Genomic DNA, 12,850 nt, shown 5'->3' on the forward strand with positions numbered 1-12,850 from the left:
ACCTGGCTGCTCTTCACTGAAAAGCTTGGTTCTGCATACATTTTTAGCATACGTTTGCTCCTGCTGGGTCAGCCGAGCAGCACATTTCTACTTAACCACCTGCTATCATGAGAGACATCAGGGCTGCATCTTTTGAGCCCATTACTGAGCCTGAAAAGCATTTCCAACCCCACTTACAAGTGAAACTTGCTCAAATGTGCCTGGCTGCTCTTCACTGAAAAGCTTGGTTCTGCATACATTTTTAGCATACGTTTGCTCCTGCTAGGTCATCCGAGCAGCAAATTTCTACTTAACCACCTGCTATCATGAGAGAGATCAGGGCTGCATCTTTTGAGCCCAGTACTGAGCCTGAAAAGCATTTCCAACCCCACTTACAAGTGAAACTTGCTCAAATGTGCCTGGCTGCTCTTCACTGAAAAGCTTGGTTCTGCATACATTTTTAGCATACGTTTGCTCCTGCTAGGTCATCCGAGCAGCAAATTTCTACTTAACCACCTGCTATCATGAGAGAGATCAGGGCTGCATCTTTTGAGCCCAGTACTGAGCCTGAAAAGCATTTCCAACCCCACTTACAAGTGAAACTTGCTAAAATGTGCCTGGCTGCTCTTCACTGAAAAGCTTGGTTCTGCACACATTTTTGGCATACGTTTGCTCCTGCTGCGTCAGCAGAGCAGCACATTTCTACTTAACCACCTGCTATCATGAGACATCAGGGCTGCATCTTTTGAGCCCAGTACTGAGCCTGAAAAGCGTTTCCAACCCCACTTACAAGTGAAACTTGCTAAAATGTGCCTCTCTGCTCTTCACTGAAAAGCTTGGTTCTGCATACATTTTTAGCATACGTTTGCTCCTGCTGGGTCAGCCGAGCAGCACATTTCTACTTAACCACCTGCTATCATGAGAGACATCAGGGCTGCATCTTTTGAGCCCAGTACTGAGCCTGAAAAGCGTTTCCAACCCCACTTACAAGTGAAACTTGCTAAAATATGCCTGGCTGCTCTTCACTGAAAAGCTTGGTTCTGCATACATTTTTAGCATAGTTTGCTCCTGCTGGGTCAGCCGAGCAGCACATTTCTACTTAACCACCTGCTATCATGAGAGACATCAGGGCTGCATCTTTTGAGCCCAGTACTGAGCCTGAAAAGCATTTCCAACCCCACCAACAAGTGAAACTTGCTAAAATATGCCTGGCTGCTCTTCACTGAAATGCTTGGTTCTGCATACATTTTTGGCATACGTTTGCTCGTGCTGGGTCAGCCGAGCAGCGAATTTCTACTTAACCACCTGCTATCATGAGAGACATCAGGGCTGCATCTTTTGAGCCAGTACTGAGCCTGAAAAGCGTTTCCAACCCCACTTACAAGTGAAACTTGCTAAAATGTGCCTGGCTGCTCTTCACTGAAAAGCTTGGTTCTGCATACATTTTTAGCATATGTTTGCTCCTGCTGGGTCAGCCGAGCAGCGAATTTCTACTTAACTACCTACTATCATGAGAGACATCAGGGCTGCATCTTTTGAGCCCAGTACTGAGCCTGAAAAGCGTTTCCAACCCCACTTACAAGTGAAACTTGCTAAAATGTACCTGGCTGCTCTTCACTGAAAAGCTTGGTTCTGCATACATTTTTAGCATACGTTTGCTCCTGCTGGGTCAGCCGAGCAGCACATTTCTACTTAACCACCTGCTATCATGAGAGACATCAGGGCTGCATCTTTTGAGCCCATTACTGAGCCTGAAAAGCATTTCCAACCCCACTTACAAGTGAAACTTGCTCAAATGTGCCTGGCTGCTCTTCACTGAAAAGCTTGGTTCTGCATACATTTTTAGCATACGTTTGCTCCTGCTAGGTCATCCGAGCAGCAAATTTCTACTTAACCACCTGCTATCATGAGAGAGATCAGGGCTGCATCTTTTGAGCCCAGTACTGAGCCTGAAAAGCATTTCCAACCCCACTTACAAGTGAAACTTGCTCAAATGTGCCTGGCTGCTCTTCACTGAAAAGCTTGGTTCTGCATACATTTTTAGCATACGTTTGCTCCTGCTAGGTCATCCGAGCAGCAAATTTCTACTTAACCACCTGCTATCATGAGAGAGATCAGGGCTGCATCTTTTGAGCCCAGTACTGAGCCTGAAAAGCATTTCCAACCCCACTTACAAGTGAAACTTGCTAAAATGTGCCTGGCTGCTCTTCACTGAAAAGCTTGGTTCTGCACACATTTTTGGCATACGTTTGCTCCTGCTGCGTCAGCAGAGCAGCACATTTCTACTTAACCACCTGCTATCATGAGACATCAGGGCTGCATCTTTTGAGCCCAGTACTGAGCCTGAAAAGCGTTTCCAACCCCACTTACAAGTGAAACTTGCTAAAATGTGCCTCTCTGCTCTTCACTGAAAAGCTTGGTTCTGCATACATTTTTAGCATACGTTTGCTCCTGCTGGGTCAGCCGAGCAGCACATTTCTACTTAACCACCTGCTATCATGAGAGACATCAGGGCTGCATCTTTTGAGCCCAGTACTGAGCCTGAAAAGCGTTTCCAACCCCACTTACAAGTGAAACTTGCTAAAATGTGCCTCTCTGCTCTTCACTGAAAAGCTTGGTTCTGCACACATTTTTAGCATACGTTTGCTCCTGCTGGGTCTGCCAAGCAGCGAATTTCTACTTAACCACCTGCTATCATGAGAGACATCAGGGCTGCATCTTTTGAGCCCAGTACTGAGCCTGAAAAGCGTTTCCAACCCCACTTACAAGTGAAACTTTCTAAAATGTGCCTGGCTGCTCTTCACTGAAAAGCTTGGTTCTGCATACATTTTTAGCATATGTTTGCTCCTGCTGGGTCAGCCGAGCAGCGAATTTCTACTTAACCACCTGCTATCATGAGAGACATCAGGGCTGCATATTTTGAGCCCAGTACTGAACCTGAAAAGCGTTTCTTACAAGTGAAACTTGCTAAAATGTGCCTCTCTGCTCTTCACTGAAAAGCTGATTTTGCGTACTTTTTTGGCATAGGTTTGCTCCTGCTGGGTCAGCCGAGCAGCAAATTTCTACTTAACCACCTGCTATCATGAGAGACATCAGGGCTGCATCTTTTGAGCCCAGTACTGAGCCTGAAAAGCATTTCCAACCCCACTTACAAGTCAAACTTGCTAAAATGTGCCTAGCTGCTCTTCACTGAAAAGCTTGTTTCTGCATACATTTTTGGCATGCGTTTGCTCCTGCTGGGTCAGCCGAGCAGCGAATTTCTACTAACCACCTGCTATCATGAGAGACATCAGGGCTGCATCTTTTGAGCCCAGTACTGAGCCTGAAAAGCGTTTCCAACCCGACTTACAAGTGAAACTTGCTAAAATGTGCCTCTCTGCTCTTCACTGAAAAGCTCATTCTACGTACATTTTTGCCATGGGTTTGCTCCTGCTGAGTCAGCCGAGCAGCAAATTTCTACTTAACCACCTGCTATCATGAGAGACATCAGGGCTGCATGTTTTGAGCCCAGTACTGAGCCTGAAAAGCATTTCCAACCCCACTTACAAGTGAAACTTGCTAAAATGTGCCTGGCTGCTCTTCACTGAAAAGCTTGGTTCTGCACACATTTTTAGCATACGTTTGCTCCTGCTGGGTCAGCCGAGCAGCAAATTTCTACTTAACCACCTGCTATCATGAGAGACATCAGGGCTGCATCTTTTGAGCCTAGTACTGAGCCTGAAAATCATTTCCAAACCCACTTACAAGTGAAACTTGCTAAAATGTGCCTAGCTGCTCTTCACTGAAAAGCTTGTTTCTGCATACATTTTTGGCATACGTTTGCTCCTGCTGGTTCATCCGAGCAGCGAATTTCTACTTAACCACCTGCTATCATGCGAGACATCAGGGCTGCATCTTTTGAGCCCAGTACTGAGCCTGAAAAGCGTTTCCAACCCCACTTACAAGTGAAACTTGCTAAAATGTGCCTAGCTGCTCTTCACTGAAAAGCTTGGTTCTGCATACATTTTTGGCATACGTTTGCCCCTGCTGGGTCAGCCGAGCAGCGAATTTCTACTTAACCACCTGCTATCATGAGAGACATCAGGGCTGCATCTTTTGAGCCCAGTACTGAGCCTGAAAAGTGTTTCCAACCCCACTTACAAGTGAAAAGTGCTAAAATGTGCCTGGCTGCTCTTCACTGAAAAGCTTGGTTCTGCATACATTTTTAGCATACGTTTGCTCCTGCTGGGTCAGCCGAGGAGCACATTTCTACTTAACCACCTGCTATCATGAGAGACATCAGGGCTGCATCTTTTGAGCCCAGTACTGAGCCTGAAAAGCGTTTCCAACCCCACTTACAAGTGAAACGTGCTAAAATGTGCCTGGCTGCTCTTCACTGAAAAGCTTGGTTCTGCATACATTTTTAGCATACGTTTGCTCCTGCTGGGTCAGCCGAGCAGCACATTTCTACTTAACCACCTGCTATCATGAGAGACATCAGGGCTGCATCTTTTGAGCCCAGTACTGAGCCTGAAAAGCATTTCCAACCCCACTTACAAGTGAAACTTGCTAAAATGTGCCTGGCTGCTCTTCACTGAAAAGCTTGGTTCTGCCTACATTTTTAGCATACGTTTGCTCCTGCTGGGTCAGCCGAGCAGCAAATTTCTACTTAACCACCTGCTATCATGAGAGAGATCAGGGCTGCATCTTTTGAGCCCAGTACTGAGCCTGAAAAGCATTTCCAACCCCACCAACAAGTGAAACTTGCTAAAATATGCCTGGCTGCTCTTCACTGAAATGCTTGGTTCTGCATACATTTTTGGCATACGTTTGCTCGTGCTGGGTCAGCCGAGCAGCGAATTTCTACTTAACCACCTGCTATCATGAGAGACATCAGGGCTTCATCTTTTGAGCCAGTACTGAGCCTGAAAAGCGTTTCCAACCCCACTTACAAGTGAAACTTGCTAAAATGTGCCTGGCTGCTCTTCACTGAAAAGCTTGGTTCTGCATACATTTTTAGCATATGTTTGCTCCTGCTGGGTCAGCCGAGCAGCGAATTTCTACTTAACCACCTACTATCATGAGAGACATCAGGGCTGCATCTTTTGAGCCCAGTACTGAGCCTGAAAAGCGTTTCCAACCCCACTTACAAGTGAAACTTGCTAAAATGTACCTGGCTGCTCTTCACTGAAAAGCTTGGTTCTGCATACATTTTTAGCATACGTTTGCTCCTGCTGGGTCAGCCGAGCAGCACATTTCTACTTAACCACCTGCTATCATGAGAGACATCAGGGCTGCATCTTTTGAGCCCATTACTGAGCCTGAAAAGCATTTCCAACCCCACTTACAAGTGAAACTTGCTCAAATGTGCCTGGCTGCTCTTCACTGAAAAGCTTGGTTCTGCATAAATTTTTAGCATACGTTTGCTCCTGCTAGGTCATCCGAGCAGCAAATTTCTACTTAACCACCTGCTATCATGAGAGAGATCAGGGCTGCATCTTTTGAGCCCAGTACTGAGCCTGAAAAGCATTTCCAACCCCACTTACAAGTGAAACTTGCTCAAATGTGCCTGGCTGCTCTTCACTGAAAAGCTTGGTTCTGCATACATTTTTAGCATACGTTTGCTCCTGCTAGGTCATCCGAGCAGCAAATTTCTACTTAACCACCTGCTATCATGAGAGAGATCAGGGCTGCATCTTTTGAGCCCAGTACTGAGCCTGAAAAGCATTTCCAACCCCACTTACAAGTGAAACTTGCTAAAATGTGCCTGGCTGCTCTTCACTGAAAAGCTTGGTTCTGCACACATTTTTGGCATACGTTTGCTCCTGCTGCGTCAGCAGAGCAGCGAATTTCTACTTAACCACCTGCTATCATGAGACATCAGGGCTGCATCTTTTGAGCCCAGTACTGAGCCTGAAAAGCGTTTCCAACCCCACTTACAAGTGAAACTTGCTAAAATGTGCCTCTCTGCTCTTCACTGAAAAGCTTGGTTCTGCATACATTTTTAGCATACGTTTGCTCCTGCTGGGTCAGCCGAGCAGCACATTTCTACTTAACCACCTGCTATCATGAGAGACATCAGGGCTGCATCTTTTGAGCCCAGTACTGAGCCTGAAAAGCGTTTCCAACCCCACTTACAAGTGAAACTTGCTAAAATGTGCCTCTCTGCTCTTCACTGAAAAGCTTGGTTCTGCACACATTTTTAGCATACGTTTGCTCCTGCTGGGTCTGCCAAGCAGCGAATTTCTACTTAACCACCTGCTATCATGAGAGACATCAGGGCTGCATCTTTTGAGCCCAGTACTGAGCCTGAAAAGCGTTTCCAACCCCACTTACAAGTGAAACTTGCTAAAATGTGCCTGGCTGCTCTTCACTGAAAAGCTTGGTTCTGCATACATTTTTAGCATATGTTTGCTTCTGCTGGGTCAGCCGAGCAGCGAATTTCTATTTAACCACCTGCTATCATGAGAGACATCAGGGCTGCATCTTTTGAGCCCAGTACTGAACCTGAAAAGCGTTTCTTACAAGTGAAACTTGCTAAAATGTGCCTCTCTGCTCTTCACTGAAAAGCTGATTTTGCGTACTTTTTTGGCATAGGTTTGCTCCTGCTGGGTCAGCCGAGCAGCAAATTTCTACTTAACCACCTGCTATCATGAGAGACATCAGGGCTGCATCTTTTGAGCCCAGTACTGAGCCTGAAAAGCATTTCCAACCCCACTTACAAGTGAAACTTGCTAAAATGTACCTAGCTGCTCTTCACTGAAAAGCTTGTTTCTGCATACATTTTTGGCATGCGTTTGCTCCTGCTGGGTCAGCCGAGCAGCGAATTTCTACTAACCACCTGCTATCATGAGAGACATCAGGGCTGCATCTTTTGAGCCCAGTACTGAGCCTCAAAAGCGTTTCCAACCCCACTTACAAGTGAAACTTGCTAAAATGTGCCTGGCTGCTCTTCAATGAAAAGCTTGGTTCTGCACACATTTTTAGCATACGTTTGCTCCTGCTGGGTCAGCCGAGCAGCAAATTTCTACTTAACCACCTGCTATCATGAGAGAGATCAGGGCTGCATCTTTTGAGCCCAGTACTGAGCCTGAAAAGCGTTTCCAACCCGACTTACAAGTGAAACTTGCTAAAATGTGCCTCTCTGCTCTTCACTGAAAAGCTCATTCTGCGTACATTTTTGGCATGGGTTTGCTCCTGCTGAGTCAGCCGAGCAGCAAATTTCTACTTAACCACCTGCTATCATGAGAGACATCAGGGCTGCATGTTTTGAGCCCAGTACTGAGCCTGAAAAGCATTTCCAACCCCACTTACAAGTGAAACTTGCTAAAATGTGCCTGGCTGCTCTTCACTGAAAAGCTTGGTTCTGCACACATTTTTAGCATACGTTTGCTCCTGCTGGGTCAGCCGAGCAGCAAATTTCTACTTAACCACCTGCTATCATGAGAGACATCAGGGCTGCATCTTTTGAGCCCAGTACTGAGCCTGAAAAGCGTTTCCAACCCCACTTACAAGTGAAACTTGCTAAAATGTGCCTGGCTGCTCTTCACTGAAAAGCTTGGTTCTGCACACATTTTTAGCATACGTTTGCTCCTGCTGGGTCAGCCGAGCAGCAAATTTCTACTTAACCACCTGCTATCATGAGAGAGATCAGGGCTGCATCTTTTGAGCCCAGTACTGAGCCTGAAAAGCATTTCAAACCCCACTTACAAGTGAAACATGCTAAAATGTGCCTCTCTGCTCTTCACTGAGAAGCTCATTCTGCGTACATTTTTGGCATGGGTTTGCTCCTGCTGGGTCAGCCGAGCAGCAAATTTCTACTTAACCACCTGCTATCATGAGAGACATCAGGGCTGCATGTTTTGAGCCCAGTACTGAGCCTGAAAAGCATTTCCAACCCCACTTACAAGTGAAACTTGCTAAAATGTGCCTGGCTGCTCTTCACTGAAAAGCTTGGTTCTGCACACATTTTTAGCATACGTTTGCTCCTGCTGGGTCAGCCGAGCAGCAAATTTCTACTTAACCACCTGCTATCATGAGAGACATCATTGAGCCCAGTACTGAGCCTGAAAATCATTTCCAACCCCACTTACAAGTGAAACTTGCTAAAATGTGCCTAGCTGCTCTTCACTGAAAAGCTTGGTTCTGCACACATTTTTAGCATACGTTTGCTCCTGTTGGGTCAGCCGAGCAGCACATTTCTACTTAACCACCTGCTATCATGAGAGACATCAGGCTGCATCTTTTGAGCCCAGTACTGAGCCTGAAAAGCAGTTCCAACCCCACTTACAAGTGAAACTTGCTAAAATGTGCCTCTCTGCTCTTCACTGAAAAGCTCATTCTGCGTACATTTTTAGCATACGTTTGCTCCTGCTGGGTCAGCCGAGCAGCAAATTTCTACTTAACCACCTGCTATCATGAGAGACATCAGGGCTGCATCTTTTGAGCCCAGTACTGAGCCTGAAAAGCATTTCCAACCCCACTTACAAGTGAAACTTGCTAAAATGTGCCTGACTGCTCTTCACTGAAAAGCTTGGTTCTGCACACATTTTTAGCATACGTTTGCTCCTGCTGGGTCAGCCGAGCAGCAAATTTCTACTTAACCACCTGCTATCATGAGAGACATCAGGGCTGCATCTTTTGAGCCCAGTACTGAGCCTGAAAATCATTTCCAACCCCACTTACAAGTGAAACTTGCTAAAATGTGCCTAGCTGCTCTTCACTGAAAAGCTTGTTTCTGCATACATTTTTGGCATACGTTTGCTCCTGCTGGGTCAGCCGAGCAGCAAATTTCTACTTACCCACCTGCTATCATGAGAGACAACAGGGCTGCATCTTTTGAGCCCAGTACTGAGCCTGAAAAGCGTTTCCAACCCCACTTACAAGTGAAAAGTGCTAAAATGTGCTTGGCTGCTCTTCACTGAAAAGCTTGGTTCTGCATACATTTTTAGCATACGTTTGCTCCTGCTGGGTCAGCCGAGCAGCACATTTCTACTTAACCACCTGCTATCATGAGAGACATCAGGGCTGCATCTTTTGAGCCCAGTACTGAGCCTGAAAAGCATTTCCAACCCCACTTACAAGTGAAACTTGCTAAAATATGCCTGGCTGCTCTTCACTGAAAAGCTTGGTTCTGCATACATTTTTAGCATACGTTTGCTCCTGCTGGGTCAGCAGAGGAGCACATTTCTACTTAACCACCTGCTATCATGAGAGACATCAGGGCTGCATCTTTTGAGCCCAGTACTGAGCCTGAAAAGCGTTTCCAACCCCACTTACAAGTGAAACGTGCTAAAATGTGCCTGGCTGCTCTTCACTGAAAAGCTTGGTTCTGCATACATTTTTAGCATACGTTTGCTCCTGCTGGGTCAGCCGAGCAGCAAATTTCTACTTAACCACCTGCTATCATTAAAGAGACATCAGGGCTGCATCTTTTGAGCCCAGTACTGAGCCTGAAAAGCATTTCCAACCCCACCAACAAGTGAAACTTGCTAAAATATGCCTGGCTGCTCTTCACTGAAAAGCTTGGTTCTGCACACATTTTTAGCATACGTTTGCTCCTGCTGGGTCAGCCGAGCAGCACATTTCTACTTAACCACCTGCTATCATGAGAGACATCAGGGCTGCATCTTTTGAGCCCAGAACTGAGCCTGAAAAGCATTTCCAACCCCACTTACAAGTGAAACTTGCTAAAATGTGCCTGGCTGCTCTTCACTGAATAGCTTGTTTCTGCATTCAGTTTTTAGCATACGTTTGCTCCTGCTGGGTCAGCCGAGCAGCACATTTCTACTTAACCACCTGCTATCATGAGAGACATCAGGGCTGCATCTTTTGAGCCCAGTACTGAGCCTGAAAAGCGTTTCCAACCCCACTTACAAGTGAAACTTGCTAAAATGTGCCTCTCTGCTCTTCACTGAAAAGCTTGGTTCTGCATACATTTTTAGCATACGTTTGCTCCTGCTGGGTCAGCCGAGCAGCAAATTTCTACTTAACCACCTGCTATCATGAGAGACATCAGGGCTGCATCTCTTGAGCCCAGTACTGAGCCTGAAAAGCATTTCCAACCTCACTTACAAGTGAAACTTGCTAAAATATGCCTGGCTGCTCTTCACTGAAAAGCTTGGTTCTGCATACATTTTTAGCATACGTTTGCTCCTGCTGGGTCAGCCGAGCAGCACATTTCTACTTAACCACCTGCTATCATGAGAGACATCAGGGCTGCATCTTTTGAGCCCAGTACTGAGCCTGAAAAGCGTTTCCAACCCCACTTACAAGTGAAACTTGCTAAAATGTGCCTCTCTGCTCTTCACTGAAAAGCTCATTCTGCGTACATTTTTGGCATGGGTTTGCTCCTGCTGGGTCAACCGAGCAGCAAATTTCTACTTAACCACCTGCTATCATGAGAGACATCAGGGCTGCATCTTTTGAGCCAGTACTGAGCCTGAAAAGCGTTTCCAACCCCACTTACAAGTGAAACTTACTAAAATGTGCCTGGCTGCTCTTCACTGAAAAGCTTGGTTCTGCATACATTTTTAGCATATGTTTGCTCCTGCTGGGTCAGCCGAGCAGCGAATTTCTACTTAACCACCTGCTATCATGAGAGACATCAGGGCTGCATCTTGTGAGCCCAGTACTGAGCCTGAAAAGCGTTTCCAACCCCTTACAAGTGAAACTTGCTAAAATATGCCTGGCTGCTCTTCACTGAAAAGCTTGGTTCTGCATACATTTTTAGCATATGTTTGCTCCTGCTGGGTCAGCCGAGCAGCACATTTCTACTTAACCACCTGCTATCATGAGAGACATCAGGGCTGCATCTTTTGAGGCCATTACTGAGCCTGAAAAGCATTTCCAACCCCACTTACAAGTGAAACCTGCTAAAATGTGCCTAGCTGCTCTTCACTGAAAAGCTTGTTTCTGCATACATTTTTGGCATACGTTTGCTCCTGCTGGGTCAGCCGAGCAGCAAATTTCTACTTAACCACCTGCTATCATGAGAGACATCAGGGCTGCATCTTTTGAGCCCAGTACTGAGCCTGAAAAGCGTTTCCAACCCCACTTACAAGTGAAACTTGCTCAAATGTGCCTAGCTGCTCTTCACTGAAAAGCTTGTTTCTGCATACATTTTTAGCATACGTTTGCTCCTGCTGGGTCAGCCGAGCAGCAAATTTCTACTTAACCACCTGCTATCATGAGAGACATCAGGGCTGCATCTTTTGAGCCCAGTACTGAGCCTGAAAAGCGTTTCCAACCCCACTTACAAGTGAAACTTGCTCAAATGTGCCTGGCTGCTCTTCACTGAAAAGCTTGGTTCTGCATACATTTTTAGCATACGTTTGCTCCTGCTAGGTCATCCGAGCAGCAAATTTCTACTTAACCACCTGCTATCATGAGAGAGATCAGGGCTGCATCTTTTGAGCCCAGTAGTGAGCCTGAAAAGCATTTCCAACCCCACTTACAAGTGAAACTTGCTAAAATGTGCCTGGCTGCTCTTCACTGAAAAGCTTGGTTCTGCACACATTTTTAGCATACGTTTGCTCCTGCTAGGTCATCCGAGCAGCAAATTTCTACTTAACCACCTGCTATCATGAGAGAGATCAGGGCTGCATCTTTTGAGACCAGTAGTGAGCCTGAAAAGCATTTCCAACCCCACTTACAAGTGAAACTTGCTAAAATGTGCCTGGCTGCTCTTCACTGAAAAGCATGTTTCTGCATACATTTTTGGCATACGTTTGCTCCTGCTGCGTCAGCAGAGCAGCGAATTTCTACTTAACCACCTGCTATCATGAGACATCAGGGCTGCATCTTTTGAGCCCAGTACTGAGCCTGAAAAGCGTTTCCAACCCCACTTACAAGTGAAACTTGCTAAAATGTGCCTCTCTGCTCTTCAGTGAAAAGCTTGGTTCTGCATACATTTTTAGCATACGTTTGCTCCTGCTGGGTCAGCCGAGCAGCACATTTCTACTTAACCACCTGCTATCATGAGAGACATCAGGGCTGCATCTTTTGAGCCCAGTACTGAGCCTGAAAAGCGTTTCCAACCCCACTTACAAGTGAAACTTGCTAAAATGTGCCTCTCTGCTCTTCACTGAAAAGCTTGGTTCTGCATACATTTTTAGCATACGCTTGCTCCTGCTGGGTCAGCCAAGCAGCGAATTTCTACTTAACCACCTGAGAGACATCAGGGCTGCATCAGGGCTGCATCTTTTGAGCCCAGTACTGAGCCTGAAAAGCGTTTCCAACCCCACTTACAAGTGAAACTTGCTAAAATGTGCCTGGCTGCTCTTCACTGAAAAGCTTGGTTCTGCATACATTTTTAGCATATGTTTGCTCCTGCTGGGTCAGCCGAGCAGCGAATTTCTACTTAACCTCCTGCTATCATGAGAGACATCAGGGCTGCATCTTTTGAGCCCAGTACTGAGCCTGAAAAGCATTTCCAACCCCACTTACAAGTGAAACTTGATAAAATGTGCCTCTCTGCTCTTCACTGAAAAGCTGTTTCTGCGTACATTTTTGGCATAGGTTTGCTCCTGCTGGGTCAGCCGAGCAGCAAATTTCTACTTAACTACCTGCTATCATGAGAGACATCAGGGCTGCATCTTTTGAGGCCAGTACTAAGCCTGAAAAGCATTTCCAACCCCACTTACAAGTGAAACTTGCTAAAATGTGCCTAGCTGCTCTTCACTGAAAAGCTTGTTTCTGCATACATTTTTGGCATACGTTTGCTCCTGCTGGGTCAGCCGAGCAGCAAATTTCTACTTAACCACCTGCTATCATGAGAGACATCAGGGCTGCATCTTTTGAGCCCAGTACTGAGCCTGAAAAGCATTTCCTACCCCACTTACAAGTGAAACTTGCTAAAATGTGCCTGGCTGCTCTTCACTGAAAAGCTTGG

This window comes from Lissotriton helveticus, chromosome 5_1 (genome assembly GCF_964261635.1).
Source record: "Lissotriton helveticus chromosome 5_1, aLisHel1.1, whole genome shotgun sequence".
NCBI classification, from domain to species: domain Eukaryota; kingdom Metazoa; phylum Chordata; class Amphibia; order Caudata; family Salamandridae; genus Lissotriton; species Lissotriton helveticus.